The sequence below is a fragment of the Rutidosis leptorrhynchoides genome, chromosome 10, assembly GCF_046630445.1.
Source record: "Rutidosis leptorrhynchoides isolate AG116_Rl617_1_P2 chromosome 10, CSIRO_AGI_Rlap_v1, whole genome shotgun sequence".
Lineage (NCBI taxonomy): Eukaryota > Viridiplantae > Streptophyta > Magnoliopsida > Asterales > Asteraceae > Rutidosis > Rutidosis leptorrhynchoides.
In genome coordinates, this window is record NC_092342.1 from 176,360,365 (window position 1) to 176,371,579 (window position 11,215).

Here is an 11,215-nt window from a genome sequence, read left to right on the forward strand (position 1 = left end):
ATATTAAATGATTGAATTATCAGAAACATTGAATTATGATTACAAGTCTCTGTTGAGAGGTCCACTATGAATTGAGAAAATCTATTCCTCTTAACGATATTCAGAATAATTTGTAAAGCTATTTATAAATAAAAACAAAAAAGTGTCATTTACGAAAGTTAGACAAAAGTTAGTGGAGAATTTGTTTCCATAATATTCTATTAATCTATTTTCAAACGTACAAAGACGTTTTCAGTTTAAAAAGAACTTTATTATTAAAACGTATATAACTTTTATAAATATCTAGAATCACTTTTGACAACTCATTACTTAACCAGTATAATAAATATAACGATATTTATATTTTATTTTATTAAATATATATAACGATTTAAATTAATATTATATATATTTATACGCGTATTATACGTATATAGTTTTATACTTTTACTATACTTTTACTTTACTTTAACTTTAATAATTCATACTTTAATAATTCACTTTAGTAATTCATACTTTAATAATTCACTTTAATAATTCATACTTTAATAATTCACTTTAATAATTCATACTTTAATAATTCACTTTAATAATTCATACTTTAATAATTCACTTTAATAATTCATACTTTAATAATTCACTTTAATAATTCATATTTTAATAATTCAATTTAATAATTCATACTTTAATAATTCAAAAATCTATTATAAATAGAATTCAATAGGTTTCATTATTTGATAGAAACTTAAAAATATTTTCTATAAACTCTCTCAATCGATTTACATATATATATTTACTTCGTATTATTTCAAGATATTATCAGTATACATAAAATATTACGACGGAGTGTTGTCCGAGTGATTTCGAAATTGTTTTTTTCCGAGCGGGATAGAGCTAAGGAAATTATGGGTTAAAGCTATGGAGGTTATGGGTATGGTTCGGGAGTATTGCTCGTGAGTCAAACTAGTGTTTATCATCTCTGTTGTGTCTACGTACTTTTCCTGCAATATTGAATCTCAATATTGATACGTTCGTGAATCCAAGGCCAACATTGCACTTGTTCAATGACGTCATATGTATTTTTACTATAAAATACAGTATTGTGAGTTTCATTTGCTCGCTTTTATATATATTTTTGGGACTGAGAATACATGCGCTGTTTTTATAAATGTTTTACGAAATAGGCACAAGTACTAAAACTAATTCTACGTGGGTTTAAACCAGAAATATACCCTTAGCTTGGTAACATTAAACTACTTGTCTATGTACAGTAGGCGCGAATCCTAAAGATAGATCTATTGGGCCTGACAAACCCCATCCTCACTATGGGATGCTTTAGTACTTCGAGGTTATTTTAAACACACCTGATCTGGTGTACTTCAGAGGGTAAAACATGAACGTTAAGGCTTGTTACCGGGTGCCTACAACTTATAGAATACTTTTATACACTTGCGAGTGTACATATATTTATAAACGGAAATCTTGTGGTCTATTAATATATTGAAATGATTGTTATGATAAACCTATGAACTCACCAACTTTTTGGTTGACACTTTAAAGCATGTTTATTCTCAGGTATTAAAGAAATCTTCCGCTGTGCATTAGCTCATTTTAAGGATATTACTTGGAGTCATTCATGGCATATTTTGAAAGACGTTGCATTCGAGTCATTGAGTTCATCAAGATTATTATTAAGCCAATTATAGTTGGATGTATTATGAAATGGTGTGTATGCCGTCAACTTTCGTTGTAAAGAAAGTTTGTCTTTTAAAAACGAATCCAATGTTTGTAAAATGTATCATATAGAGGTCAAATACCTCGCGATGTAATCAACTATTGTGAATCATTTATAATGTATATGAACAGGTCCTTTAAGTTGGTATCAGAGCGGTGGTCTTAGCGAAACAGGTCTGCATTAGTGTGTCTAACTGATAAGTCGTTAGGATGCATTAGTGAGCCTGGACTTCGACCGTGTCTGCATGTCAAAAGTTTTGCTTATCATTTCTAGTCAGAAATCATCTGCTTATCATCCATAGGAAATTACCTGCTTATCATTATTAGTCTAGACACGTCTTGCTACATTAATTGCATGAGTAGTGTATAGATAAAATTCATATCTTAGCGTATCTACTAAATCATATCTTATCGTATCTGTTACTTTAAACTTTGCCTGACATATCCCGCAAATTCCTCCGTAATCTATGAAATCTTTTGATCTCTATATATAGATATCCTATGTAAATAGAATACCACCCGATAGCCGAAAAATCATTTTATATAGAAAAATCCTTTATCCAATCGTACGAAATGGAATTTGTCATCAGTTCAAGTCACTCGGATTCCGAAATGGAATCTCACTCAAGCTCCAAAAGCAGTGTGACCGGAATGGATCAACCAATCAGTCATCACCTATTCTGGATGAATTGGGGATGGGTTCGTAGCCTCCTCAATTATTGGAAACAAGAAGAAGGCGATCCTTTCCATCCACCACATTGCCCTCTTGGCGAAGAACCTGAAGTACTTACCGGTGAACCTGTTCGAGACACCATTTTCTCTCTCATTTCCAGGGTATCTCGTCACGATTATATACTACATTAAATTCTAGATTTTATTTATCCGCTCGTTCCGACCGACAATCATCCTGGAATAATATAAGAAGTCAACGAACTTCGCGCTCGGGTAGTGGCTTTGGAGAATATGGTGCAGAGATTACAAACACCAGCAGCAGCACCAACAGCATAACCAGTACCACCATCATCAACGCCAACAGTACCATTACCACCTCCAACCATAACCACCTTGTAAACCTCAACTTCACAATCTGTCCCACGAGCATCAACGTCATACGCACCATAGATACCAAGGAGTACCAACAACAATAACTGACGAAGTATTAATTCATAACTTCATTGGAGAAACATTCCGCGGCGATTATATAATCTCTAAAGTCTTAGAGATTATCTAATCTAGCCCTAACCATAAATCAGTTAAGCGAACCAAAATGATAGAAGGAAGAGTAGAAACCCTGATAAAAATGGTGTGTGATTAACAAGTTAAACTTGTTTTACCAACAGCATCAACAGTACCGTCAACGTCACCAGCATCGTCAGTACAGTCAACATCAGAATCAACAACACTTATAACATCACAAACTCCGTCAGTTCAAGAATCACTGTGGACATCATTACGAATCAATAACGTGTATATTGTATCAACAAGTTATGAAGAATTAACTCATTCCCTCTCAAGAAATTATATATATTTTATATATATATATATATATATATATATATATATATATATATATATATATATATATATATATATATATATATATATATATATATATATATTTTGAAATAAAAAATAAATCTTTCCGTGCTAAGCTATTGTGTGTGAATCTTAACTACTCGGTTAATTCATATTACAAATATGCAATAATGTACATCCCTCGCCCGTGACTTAACCATCGTTAACTACAATCTCTGTCTCAATTCAACAAATTCCAATTCCTAATAAATCAAGTATATATTTAATTTTACACTTCATCATTGATGTAACCGAAACTTTTCAGATAACATCATTCGTACTTTGCGAAGTTCACAAGAATTTAACGAAAACCAACATCACATCTCAACAAATAATGAAGTATTGATTCATAATTTCAATATTATTGAAGAAATACTTATGTAACCTCTAAAGCCTTCAAGGAATTATTCAATTCTAGTTCCAACCGTAAATCGAATGAGTTTAATTTAGTATTAACTCATTAAAATCTATGTTACATCTGAGGAGAATATATACATATATATTTTCATAAAGACTGTAATAAAATTCTTATGTACAAAATATTAATTGTGAAAATTTTTTTAACGGGTAGGTAATACCCGAGAGATATATATAAAAATTCACAATTAATATGTTACATTCTTCGAATCAGATTAAGCAAATTATCAATTATACTTCCTACTTTCACAATAATATACATTCTTTCATAGAAATCAAAACAACCATACTCATTCAAACCCAATTACATATTCTGATTCTAAAATCTCAGAATTCAATTTGAGATATAACCGGTACCATCAATTTTAGATTCCTATATCTTTCAAAGCTATACTTTGACTTCAAAAGTGTGTTAGAACATCAAATGTATACAAACGATTACAATCTGTGTTCAAACCCTTCGAAAATCTCTGAAGACACTTCAAATAATGAGCAATCGAGATGATGATCCAACCACATATTACCCACAGTTATGTACTTAAAAAGCTCTCGAAACCAAAGTCATAATTCAACACATATATGTGTCAGATATTTTGGCATTTATTAGCAAAAATAACCTTGCAATTCCTTTGCAAAGTAGCAAATTATATCATAGCTCCAGCAAGACAACTTCGATTTTTTCATTCGGAGTAGCCTTATCATAATTTTGATATATGTGATTACCCTTTTGTTACCGGAGAACCTTTCATATTCCACCACATTAGCAATAAACTTACTAACAACTTCACTGATCTTGGGCATTACGAAAAATCATTATATTTATTGAAACCTCATCATTTACTTATCTGCCTCTTGTAACGAGAATTGCCATACGAATCATTGGGAATTAGCAATCAGTATTTTGAAATCTCACAGCATGTTGACGCCAACAGTTATACACAATGTCTATTTCCAAGGCTTACATACTTCGAATGTGAAGTTTCTGAAAAACACTTTGAACCGCGAACTAGTTCTCGAAATGCTGATGAAGCAACAAAAACTGTAAACGACCTTAGTAGTAAAAAGTTTGATGATAAAGATTAGTGTATTAGCAAAGCTCAGAAATAGAGAAGTTTTGGAACTGGAAAATGGATTGAGCAAAGTATGAAGGAGGCTGTGGACAAATCACAAAGACTGAACCTGCCTTCAAAGAATCCAAATGATTCAGTGTCTGCTGAAGTCATTAACGAATACCTTGCTCCTGACACTAAACCCTTACAGACAATATACTTCATCATCCTCTGATATTAGAAATTCTAAGATATCATCGTATCTTTCGTTATAAATATCCTCCATATTTCTGAAGATATTTTCATAACTATTCTTATCTGGAATCATTTATCTCTTTGCGCTATCTGTATTACATAAAAAAAAGAAACTGTTTAGTTCCTATACTCTGTAAACCTTTGAGTTTAAAATATGAATATTTTTGAAGTAGTGTTGGAAACTGAAGCATGAGTTAGTATAATATAATGACACTTGATCAACGTGATTATATTACAGTAATTCATGCTGAGTTTCTAAATGGAACGTGATGATTCACAAATCATAACATCATCATGTGCCATGTTATATGACTCTTGTATTCTATTTAACCTCTAAAATATCAAGAAAATATTTCTTGATGATTCGGCTTTTTCTGAGGTATTCTGGTAATTTGACAAGTCAAGATCGTGCCATTACAATTTTCTTCCTAGAACATTAACAATGTTCATTCCAAAATTCATATCTGCAAATTCTGGACCATTACAAGCGGTGCTTAATCGCAAGAAGAAGAAACGAAAGGACAAAACTCCGAAATAGAAATTGGGGTATAAATTGCAGCAAATAAAAGAGAGCATTAACTGTGGATGACAATGATTATAGAAGATAGAAACAGAGACTTTGAAATATAAGGGAAGATATAAAGCCCAACGACAAACCAAAAGTTATAAACCATATATATCGATGCATATAGCAATATAAAGACACGGGATAACTAGAAAGACTATAAACCCAAGAGTATAGTAGAAGTAAATAGATTCTTTCGGCGGTAGATGAAAAAGAAGAATGACCGATATGAAAGTTAGAAGTATATCGAGAATCAGAACTGGATGGAGCATATTGATGAATACTTTAAAATATGAGTTGAGGGGGAAAGAATAGAAGGTGATGAAACATGACTAGGAACTTAGAAATCAACAGATTTAACTCACACAATGACGGAATAAGTGAATCAAAACCTCTAGTGAATAGGTTAAGCTTTTTGGGATTAATTTAGACATACCACAACTAAATCAAGTGTGATTAGATCAGCACCTAGAGCTATTATTCACCACCTGGGTGATTTGGGTTGAGAGAGAATCAGAGGAGCTCACCAGATCTGAGTGTGCGTAACAAATGATAGGCTTAACCTAAAATGAAGAACATAAGACTTTATATACCCTTGCTGTTGACTCACTCGTACGATTCATCCATCACACATACGAGTTGGCTTCATCAGCCGTACGGGTGATCACTCACTCGTGTCTTCTCATTTAGGTTGTAATTGTGATTTTGCTCAGCATCAACTGTGCGTATGAGCCTGTCAGCCGTACGAATGAGGCTTCACTCGGACGTCTGACTAAGTTTAACATAGTCAAACATCCAAATCTCGTTCCTGCAGTTCCTATAACCACATACAAACACGGATAGGATAATAACGAACGATCATGGTGGCCTGTAAACTGTTGTACCTGCAATGGACGTGGGTAGATGTCTAGGGACTTGCATAAAATGCATCAACAGAAGGTGTGAGTTGTAAGAAAACGAATGAGGTGAATTTATAAGGAAATCTCTGACAAAACAATTAAAATGGACGATCGCATTTAAAGCGGATCCTAATTCCTTTGTTACAGGAGAATCAAATCTTATTACAAAGATTTTCTTCAAATCCCTTGAAATCTGGAAATCAACCATATCTACGTCAAATGATAAGATGAATCTACACTTACTCATTTCACTCTTCTATGTTAGCTTCATTCGTACTCTTCATATAAATGGATTGGTTATCCAAATTATTTGCTGATGATAAAACTCTAATTTTCAGCCTGTATGCATCATGAAAACATACTTATTATCATTCACGACCTTTCCACTCAAATTTCGAGACGAAATTTCTTTAACGGGTAGGTACTGTGACAACCCGGAAATTTTCAACCAAATTTAAACTTTATCTTTATATTATTCTGACACGATAAGCAAAGTTTGTTAAGTTAAATCTCAAGAATTTTAAATTGTGTTCATACATTCATTATAACCTCGACCAAATTCCGACGATTCACGAACCGTTATATAAATAGATATGTATATGTATATATATATTATAACTTGAGAATATTAATAAAGTATTAAACGTATAATACTTTACACGAACGTATTTGTTTCAATATGATTTTCGACGAAATTAAAAAAATATATATATTAAATGATTGAATTATCAGAAACATTGAATTATGATTACAAGTCTCTGTTGAGAGGTCCACTATGAATTGAGAAAATCTATTCCTCTTAACGATATTTAGAATAATTTGTAAAGCTATTTATAAATAAAAACAAAAAAGTGTCATTTACGAAAGTTAGACAAAAGTTAGTGGAGAATTGGTTTCCGTAATATTCTATTAATCTATTTTCAAACGTACAAAGACATTTTCAGTTTAAAAAGAACTTTATTATTAAAACGTATATAACTTTTATAAATATCTAGAATCACTTTTGACAACTCATTACTTAACCAGTATAATAAATATAACGATATTTATATTTTATTTTATTAAATATATATAACGATTTAAATTAATATTATATATATTTATACGCGTATTATACGTATATAGTTTTATACTTTTACTATACTTTAACTTTACTTTTACTTTACTTTAACTTTAATAATTCATACTTTAATAATTCACTTTAATAATTCATACTTTAATAATTCACTTTAATAATTCATACTTTAATAATTCACTTTAATAATTCATACTTTAATAATTCACTTTAATAATTCATACTTTAATAATTCACTTTAATAATTCAAACTTTAATAATTCACTTTAATAATTCATACTTTAATAATTCAAAAATCTATTATAAATAGAATTCAATAGGTTTCATTATTTGATAGAAACTTGAAAATATTTTCTCTAAACTCTCTCAATCGATTTACATATATATATTTACTTCGTATTATTTCAAGATATTATCAGTATACATAAAATATTACGACGGAGTGCTGTCCGAGTGATTTCGAAATTGTTTTTTTTCGAGCGGGATAGGGCTAAGGAAATTATGGGTTAAAGCTATGGAGGTTATGGGTATGGTTCGGGAGTATTGCTCGTGAGCCAAACTAGTGTTTATCATCTCTGTTGTGTCTACGTACTTTTCCTGCAATACTGAATCTCAATATTGATACGTTCGTGAATCCAAGGCCAACATTGCACTTGTTCAATGACGTCATATGTATTTTTACTATAAAATACAGTATTGTGAGTTTCATTTGCTCCCTTTTATATATATTTTTGGGACTGAGAATACATGCGCTGTTTTTATAAATGTTTTACGAAATAGGCACAAGTACTAAAACTAATTCTACGTGGGTTTAAACCAGAAATATACCCTTAGCTTGGTAACATTAAACTACTTGTCTATGTACGGTAGGCGCGAATCCTAAAGATAGATCTATTGGGCCTGACAAACCCCATCCTCACTATGGGATGCTTTAGTACTTCGAGGTTATTTTAAACACACCTGATCTGGTGTACTTCAGAGGGTAAAACATGAACGTTAAGGCTTGTTACCGGGTGCCTACAACTTATAGAATACTTTTATACACTTGCGAGTGTACATATATTTATAAACAGAAATCTTGTGGTCTATTAATATATTGAAATTGAAATGATTGTTATGATAAACCTATGAACTCACCAACCTTTTGGTTGACACTTTAAAGCATGTTTATTCTCAGGTATTAAAGAAATCTTCCGCTGTGCATTAGCTCATTTTAAGGATATTACTTGGAGTCATTCATGGCATATTTTGAAAGACGTTGCATTCGAGTCATTGAGTTCATCAAGATTATTATTAAGCCAATTATAGTTGGATGTATTATGAAATGGTGTGCATGCCGTCAACTTTCATTGTAAAGAAAGTTTGTCTTTTAACAACGAATGCAATGTTTGTAAAATGTATCATATAGAGGTCAAATACCTCGCGATGTAATCAACTATTGTGAATCGTTTATAATGTATATGAACGGGTCCTTTAAGTACCAACTTAAAGGACCCGTTCATATACATTATAAACGATTCACAATAGTTGATTACATTGCGAGGTATTTGACCTCTATATGATACATTTTACAAACATTGCATTCATTTTTAAAAGACAAACTTTCTTTACAACGAAAGTTGACGACATGCACACCATTTCATAATACATCCAACTATAATTGGCTTAATAATAATCTTGATGAACTCAATGACTCGAATGCAACGTCTTTCAAAATATGCCATGAATGACTCCAAGTAATATCCTTAAAATGAGCTAATGCACAGCGGAAGATTTCTTTAATACCTGAGAATAAACATGCTTTAAAGTGTCAACCAAAAGGTTGGTGAGTTCATAGGTTTATCATAACAATCATTTCAATATATTAATAGACCACAAGATTTCCGTTTATAAATATATGTACACTCGCAAGTGTATAAAAGTATTCTATAAGTTGTAGGCACCCGGTAACAAGCCTTAACGTTCATGTTTTACCCTCTGAAGTACACCAGATCAGGTGTGTTTAAAATAACCTCGAAGTACTAAAGCATCCCATAGTGAGGATGGGGTTTGTCAGGCCCAATAGATCTATCTTTAGAATTCGCTCCTACCGTACATAGACAAGTAGTTTAATGTTACCAAGCTAAGGGTATATTTCTGGTTTAAACCCACGTAGAATTAGTTTTAGTACTTGTGCCTATTTCGTAAAACATTTATAAAAACAGCGCATGTATTCTCAGTCCCAAAAATATATATAAAAGGGAGCAAATGAAACTCACAATACTGTATTTTATAGTAAAAATACATATGACGTCATTGAACAAATGCAATGTTGGCCTTGGATTCACGAACGTATCAATATTGAGATTCAATATTGCAGGAAAAGTACGTAGACACAACAGAGATGATAAACACTAGTTTGACTCACGAGCAATACTCCCGAACCATACCCATAACCTCCATAGCTTTAACCCATCATTTCCTTAGCTCTATCCCGCTCGGAAAAAAACAATTTTGAAATCACTCGGACAGCACTCTGTCGTAATATTTTATGTATACTGATAATATCTTGAAATAATACGAAGTAAATATATATATATATATATATGTAAATCTATTGAGAGAGTTTAGAGAAAATATTTTCAAGTTTCTATCAAATAATGAAACCTATTGAATTCTATTTATAATAGATTTTTGAATTATTAAAGTATGAATTATTAAATTAAATTATTAAAGTATGAATTATTAAAGTGAATTATTAAAGTATGAATTATTAAAGTGAATTATTAATGTATGAATTATTAAAGTGAATTATTAAAGTATGAATTATAAAAGTGAATTATTAAAGTATGAATTATTAAAATGAATTATTAAAGTATGAATTATTAAAGTTAAAGTAAAGTAAAAGTAAAGTTAAAGTATAGTAAAAGTATAAAACTATATACGTATAATACGCGTATAAATATATATAATATTAATTTAAATCGTTATATATATTTAATAAAATAAAATATAAATATCGTTATATTTATTATACTGGTTAAGTAATGAGTTGTCAAAAGTGATTCTAGATATTTATAAAAGTTATATATGTTTTAATAATAAAGTTCTTTTTAAACTAAAAACGTCTTTGTACGTTTGAAAATAGATTAATAGAATATTATGGAAACCAATTCTCCACTAACTTTTATCTAACTTTCGTAAATGACACTTTTTTGTTTTTATTTATAAATAGCTTTACAAATTATTCTGAAAATCGTTAAGAGGAATAGATTTTCTCAATTCATAGTGGACCTCTCAACAGAGACTTGTAATCATAATTCAATGTTTCTGATAATTCAATCATTTAATATATATATTTTTTTAATTTCGTCGAAAATCATATTGAAACAAATACGTTCGTGTAAAGTATTATACGTTTAATACTTTATTAATATTCTCAAGTTATAATATATATATATATATATATATATATATATATATATATATATATATACATATACATATCTATTTATATAACGGTTCGTGAATCGTCGGAATTTGGTCGAGGTTATAATGAATGTATGAACACAATTTAAAATTCTTGAGATTTAACTTAACAAACTTTGCTTATCGTGTCAGAATAATATAAAGATAAAGTTTAAATTTGGTTGAAAATTTCCGGGTTGTCACATAAAATCTTAACCGC